The 7,500-nt window shown below is 37.0% G+C and overlaps 1 protein-coding gene across 5 annotated transcripts in view; it reads right to left on the minus strand.

The window, feature by feature from the left end:
* The window catches only part of LOC106878540 (uncharacterized), a 333,146-nt gene that overhangs the window by 123,596 nt on the left and 202,050 nt on the right, over positions 1–7,500 (minus strand). The gene's annotated exons all lie outside the window — the stretch shown is intronic.

Below are 7,500 nucleotides of genomic sequence, written 5' to 3' on the forward strand. Positions count from 1 at the left end.
ATACAAGATTTCTAAGGGAAGAAAGAACTTTTTTCTCCTTCTGCGACACTTTATCACCCTCCCTTTAAGTACTCTCAGCAAGAATTAACAAACTTTCTAACTTCTATAAATTTAGCTTTCAGCAGTTTTTTTTTCAACTATCACATGATACTACATGATACTGCATGTAGCTTCTTCGCACCCACCCCACATGCACTCAACCCTTCCACACACAACCCTCCAACTCCACCATATATATACATATAAGCATAAACGCATAAACATTGAAGCGACACATATTTTGCAAGAAGGAAAGCTTACGTGCACAATCAAAACAGAAATAAGTCGTACACACACACACACACACACACACACACACACACACACACACACACACACACACACACACACACACACACACATATATATATGTATATATATATAGTCTGTCTTCCTGTGCTATTTCTTTTTGTTGTTTATTGTCAATACACCAAACTATTGCACTCGTTAACATAAATGCCAAGAAATATCTTAAAACAGATTATTCTACTCTAGTTAGCAGTTATTTTGTATATATTAGATATGTGTGTCTTCACGCCCTTTCTCTCTCTCTTTCCTAAACAACTGGCAACCCCAATTCTCACTCGATCTACATTCCATCCTCAATGCAAATCTTAAATTTTCTTTTTGCATCTTAAAGCAATCTTCCCTTTCTTCTGCCGCCACCTCCCATAAGAATTCGACTTTCGTAGTTGCCCAGTTTCGTCTATAATATGGAAATATTTATATAAAGTAAGAACGTTGGCGTCGCCATCTTTATTATTTTATTTGTGAATTGGTGAGTTTTTCAAGATGATTGAGAATGGATTGAAATGGACGGTCGACAGTTTTGCAGAGCTGTGAGAACGCTTTGCAGTATTTGTAACGGATCTTTACGTTCTGAGCTCAAATTCCGCCTAGGTCAACTTTACTGTTCATTCCTCCGCGATCAATTAAATACTGAGAAATAATGTCAACAGATTCAACTAAACTCTCCCCACAAATTACGGGAATCGGTAGAGTGTCAATCAAAATACCTTGCAGTATTTGCTCTACCTCTTTGCATTCTGAATTCAAATCTCGCCGGGATCGTCTTTGCCTTTTATCGTTGATGAAATCTAAGCATCAATTTATCACTGGAGTCGATGTAATCGACGAGCCTCCTCCTCTAAAATTTCAGACCTTGTACCTATTGTAGCAAAGATTATTATTGTTATTATTATTATCTCTTTATCGCGGGTTTGGTTGGAGCTCCTGGCGTCTTGCATGCGTAGCGGGCTTACTACCTGCAGCCTACGGTACCATGCTATCCATTCTTTTCAGCTATCTAATACTTTCCTGATTATTCTGGCCGTGCCAAGTAGGCAAACCTTTTGTAACAGTTCTACTTGGCATTCTATTCCAATTTCCATTATAGTCCTCTTGACGCTTTCTGATACTGTTCTCAAGGACTCAACAATAATTGGCACTACCTTCATCTTCTTCATTTTCCATAGCCGGGTTATTTTGTACTTCAGAGGATTGTGTCTATTTTCGTACTTAAGAGGGTTTATCATTATTATTATTACTATTATTATTATTATTATTATTAAGGTTTACTGATTTGAGTTCGATGATACTGGCTTTTATTAATCCTAATGACTTAATACTTATTTCGATCCGGTAATCATCTTATTGCTCTCCATAGTATCGCTTCAACACTGTAGGACTCAATACTGGTTACATAAGTGTAAACTAGGTGTAAACTATACACGGAGATAAGCAGATATGCAAGTGGGACTGCTGAATATATTGGTCACAAGATATTCTCTGTGAACACATATTCAAATCATTTTATATTGTATGACTCTCGCGACTTGGATATCTCAGTTTCCTGTGAAACATATACAATCATCAGTGAACGAAAAACTTTCATAATACCAATAATACACGTCTAATTTATGGTAACGTGTATATGTGTATGTATATGTATGTATCTGTGCCGTGTGTATGTAGTTAATTGAATGTTGACGTTTTTATAGAATTGCCTCGTACGGAACGTTCTAGTGACGATGAGACATCAAGTGAAACCAAACTCTACTGCATGTCTTGAGGATAAGCCTGTGTTCCTCAGTGTGTGTGTTCATTCGTACGTTGTCTTTTGTCAGACAAATGAGAGAGGAGTGCTCAATACATATTGTAGAGAACGTTCCTTTATCTTTTCACTGAAACTGAAAGTCTGCCTCGTGACTGCGCTCGCCTGGAGATCACAATGGCGTGAAACTGGAGTCGTGAGACAAACTTTCAGTTTAAAAAAAAAACTCTAATGTAATTTTATTCTTATTTCAGTCATTCGACTGCAGCCATGCTGGGGTACAACGGCCTTTTAAGTGTTTAGTCAATGAAATCGACCCAAGTGCTTATTTTTAAGGATAGTACTTCTCTTTTCGCTAAACTGCTCAGTTAAACGAATTTAATCAGACCAAAAATGGTCGACAGGTAATGAAATAAACGCACACACATACATGACGGGTTTCGGCACAGTTTCCAAATTTACTCGCAAAATATTAACACGAGACTATAGCTGAAGACAGTTGACCAAGGTGCTACGCAGTGGGACAGAAACCAAAACCACATGCTCGCGAAAGACTTCCCAATCATATAGGCAGATAATTTGTGCTCAACATAATGACAGGCTGACTTTTCCTCACAAGTAATATCTCAATAACAATAGTTATTCAATATATAGTTACACAAATTTATATACGTTTCGTATAATAGTCCTTCATCAGATATTGAAACAGAATTCTTGAATCACATTAAGTTGTATTAGAGTTAGAACACTACTTCCTATGAGATGGTTACCGTTTTAAACTTGGCTGGAATGAATTGTAGGGTATTTATTTGACTTTACACTCGATCATAGCATTTCATAGACTGCTGTTAAAAACACTGTATCTAATGAGGACACCGTTAAGCAGAAAAAGAAAGAGGGAAAAACACGTGTGTGTGTGTGTGGGTGTGGGTGTGGGTGTGTGTGTGTGTGTGTGCACGTGTGAGAGAATTTTATGAAATGCTTCTATGACTGATTGTTTGCGTCGAAACAGTTCCATTAAGAATGCATTAACGTGACCAATTTATGAATAACTTTTAATATTTTCAATGTCCATTTACTCTCTGCATTTAGAAAACGACAGCTACTTTATAATATTCCAACGGATTTTCGCGAATTAAGAAAAGAAATATAATAATAGTAATAATATTAACAAAGTGGAGACAAATAACAAAATTCTCTTCATTGGCAATTTTTTTAACCTTCTCTTAGATTCTTTATGCTGAAAAATGATCAGAACTGAGCTGGATAATAATAATAATAATAATAATAATGCAAGGTGGCAGAATCCTTACTGCAGCAGAGAAAATGCTTGCCAACATCTTCTATTAGCTTTGCGTTCTGGGTTCAAATTCCACTGAGGTCGACATACCTTTCTTTCTTATGGAGTAGATTTAGTCAACTTAGCCAGCAAGTTCGAATGAGATGTTTTGTGAGAGATTCGTTAGGACGCTGAGCGAAATGTTTAGCGGCCTTTTCTTCTGTCTGCACGTTCTGAGCTCGAATTCCTGTCTAGGTCAACATTGTCTTTCATCCTTTCGGGGTCGATAAAATAACTACCAGTTGAACACTAGCGGTTGGGGTGGGGGTTAATGTAATCGACTTAACCCATTTCCCCAAATTGCTGGCCTTGTGTCAAAATTTGAAATTATTATTATTATTATTATTATTATTATTATTATTATTATTCCTGCCAAAGACCAGTGCAATGATATTCTTATCCACAAACAAATAAAGAACAATAAAATTTTTATATCTATTTATTTTATATTAGTCTTGTCTTTCCGCTCGAAACGCGTGCATAAAAAAGGCAGGCATGCGCATTCATGAATATGATAATAAATAAGATGAATTTTAATCGCGGCAAAATACGTAAGATTCCCATTTGAAACAAAGTGAAAAGCTTTTGCAATATTAAGTTCCATTAAGCTAAGTAAGGCGTATACCGAGGATGCTTCCGGTCTATCAAATAAAAATGATGTGTTTTTATCAGAGAGGATGTTTGCTGACGGATATGGAGCTGACAAGTATTTCAAGAAAAATAAGTTTTCTGTGATAGAAAATAGTCTGCTATTAGGAATATTTACTCTGTACAAGTTGAAGTGAATCCTATAGTTGGTGTCATGTTTATAGCTAAATATTATTTTGTGTCAGATATTGAGAAAGTATGGAGTCGATGGAACTACAGTTGGATATACCTTGGTATATAATAAGCTGTCACATAAATGACAGCACGCGTTTGCACACGCATGTATGTAGGTGTTTGTTTGTGTATGTATGTACGTATGTATAATAACAAACCATTCCAAATCCTGGTTAGTGTCCTCGTAAGTGGTGTCTGGACAGGTATCAAATCGTATAAGATATAATATTAAAGTGAAACCAAATAACGATACAGTAATCCCTCGACTATCGCGCGTTACGTTCCAAAATCCCTCGTGATAGGTGAAAATCCATGAAGTAAAAACAGTACTGTATATTATTTTTTAATTATTTTTTATAATTTGTATAAATTTTATAAGTCGATTACACCGACCCCAGTGTTCAACAGGTACTTACTTTATCGACTCCGAAAGGATGACGGGCAAAGTCGACCGCGGCGGAATTTGAACTCAGAACGTAGCGACGGGCGAAATACCGCCAGGCATTTCGTCCAGTGTGCTAACGACTCTGCCAGCTCGCCGCCGCCTGCAATTAATAATAATAATAATAATGTTTCGTAAGTTTAAAGCTTATAAGCTATCATTGTGCATTGACTAAGGTGAATAGTCTAATATTGTGGCATATAAACCCTCGACGGAAAAAAGTAGGGTTCTCGTCCCACGCGTACGGGAACCCTATTTTTATTCCGTCGAGGGTTTATATGCCCCAATATTAGACAATTTTCTGTAGACCTTGCATAGTTAGAATATTAAGTTATAATATTTTATAATTAATATATTAGGCGCAGGAGTGACTGTGTGGTAAGAAGCTTGCTTCCCAACCATATAGTTCGAGGTTCAATCCCACTGCATGGCACCTTGAACAAGTATCTCCTACTATAGTCTCGGACCGACCAAAGCCTTGTACTTGTGTGTCTGTTTGTTCCTCGACCATCGCTTGACAAACGATGTTGGTGACTTTACGTCCGCGTAACATAGCGGTTCAGCAAAAGAGACCGACGAAATAATTATAAGCTTATAAAGAATAAGTCCTGGGGTCGACTTGTTCGACTAAAGGCGGTGCTCCAGCATGGCTACACAGTCAAGTGACTGAAACAAGTAAAAGAGTATATATATATATATATATATATATATATATATATATATATATATATATACATACATATACATAGATATTATCTTCGAAACGTCTAGTTAGAATAGAGGCAGCTGACGAAGGATTAATTCCAAGTGGCTATCTGTTTTCCTATGTGTTCGTTTCGTTGTCTGTAGTTCATTGTTCTAACGTCCTGTACCCTGATATGCATCTATATACACATGTAGATGTAAGTATGTACATATATGTGTGTATACATGCATATATATTCTTTGTATTATGATATATATATATATATATATATATATATATATATATATATATATAAATCTTCAGTAAACAAGGAATTTCTTGTGATAGTGGATATTCTTTAACGAGAGAATTTAATCTCGATGCCCAAAACTTTCAAACCGCATCTTTACTGTCCACAGACTTCACCTCTTCATTCACTCGCTCTTACACACACACACACACACACGTACTCTCTCTATTACCTTCCCCTTCTTTTTCTTGTGGCTCTTGCCAAGCGTCAGATAAACTCTGATCGAGCAGAGCTATGATCAAAGGCGTTCCAACTATGTCCATCCCGTCTTTTTATAGATCACGAACTACATTATTCAAAACGTATACATACTTTCTGTTTTCAAGGAATTATGATTCGATTTGCTCAAGATTTCATTGTTATTTCGAGCAACTCAAGCGTCTAGGTACAGAGAAAGAGAGCGAGAGAATGGGAAATACTCCTTCATTGGGCTCATTCCTCCTGTTTTTGGTTATTTTCTTCGTTGCCTTGTTGATGGTGAGTTGGTGGGGGGTGAAGAGGGTGTTATTAAACCCAAGGTTTTAACTCAAAGAACCTTAGTAATGATATACAATCTCACGGCGGCTAAGTTCAGTTGACCGTCTCTGAAGCCAGTCAGCCATGGTTAATGCTCTAATCTTTACTTTCAAGCTTTGCTAGCGATAGGGGTTTCATTAGGAGCGGAGTAGTTACTCAGCTATAATGAACATGAGAGAGAATAAGTGTGGGGAGGAAAGGCGTGGATACGGCGAAAAATTAAAAGGTGAGGAAGAAATGGACAAATAAATGTCATGCCACGTGATTTGTGTATTGATTACGTTAGGATGAGATGCAAATATTCTCTCTCTCTATCTCTCTCGTACATTCGCTCTCTTCCTCTCTGTATCTTCTCCTTTCCTTCTCGCCTCTCTCTCCTCGTTTGCATACAAACACGATCCTCTTTTTTCACGTTATACATACTAACAACAAAAAAATTACCTTTTTTTTTCATTTGTCTCTAACCCCAATACCAATCTCTGTTATCTTCTCACACTCACACTCCAGCACGCACACTCACTCACTCACACACGCACACTCAATCTCACACTCCCACATCCTACTCTCACTCCTCCACCCATTCACCACATTCAGTATCAATCAACGCTTTCCTTTGTTCGACTTCCTTCCATCTTCTATCATCTCCATTATAAATCTTACCTACTTCCTTCTCTACGACATCCAACTTCACATGAACTACATTTTTATAGGGGTCGTGGTGGTGGCAGAAGTGGCATCGGTTTAGGCAAGTTTAGGTGAAGTTGCAATAGTGTCGGTGGTTGTGCTTGTAATAACGGTGGTGGTAGAAGTGATAAAGATGGTGACGTCGGTAGCACTAGTTGTGGTGTTAGTTTAAAAGTTAGTAATATTGCAAAAGTGTTATTCTACGACAGGAAGCTATGTCTGTAGCAGTAACAAGTCTTTTCCTTCTTAGGAACTTTTACAGAAATTTCTTGGTGACGATCTCCGACAAATTTCTTCCAACAAACTGTAAAGTTTCTTTTGTATAATTAACAAACAGTTTGCTTGCGGAATAATTAGAGAAGCGAAAGATTTCACACCTTAAATTTGATCAGAATTTTGACGACACTCAGTTGATATAACATTCTGTTATAATATTATGGTTTGCTAGAAATGGCAATTCAGTGATTTATGTAAATATATGCATTAGATAACATCTTTCCCGCGCAGTCTCACAGTCTTACAGACTCTGACGCATAACTAACTCTTACATATTTCTATTAAATTACGCGAAAAATTCTTTAACAGCTATTGGATTAGTGCTAAATACCAG

Source organism: Octopus bimaculoides, chromosome 22 (genome assembly GCF_046866305.1).
Source record: "Octopus bimaculoides isolate indiv1 chromosome 22, ASM4686630v1, whole genome shotgun sequence".
Classification (NCBI taxonomy): domain Eukaryota; kingdom Metazoa; phylum Mollusca; class Cephalopoda; order Octopoda; family Octopodidae; genus Octopus; species Octopus bimaculoides.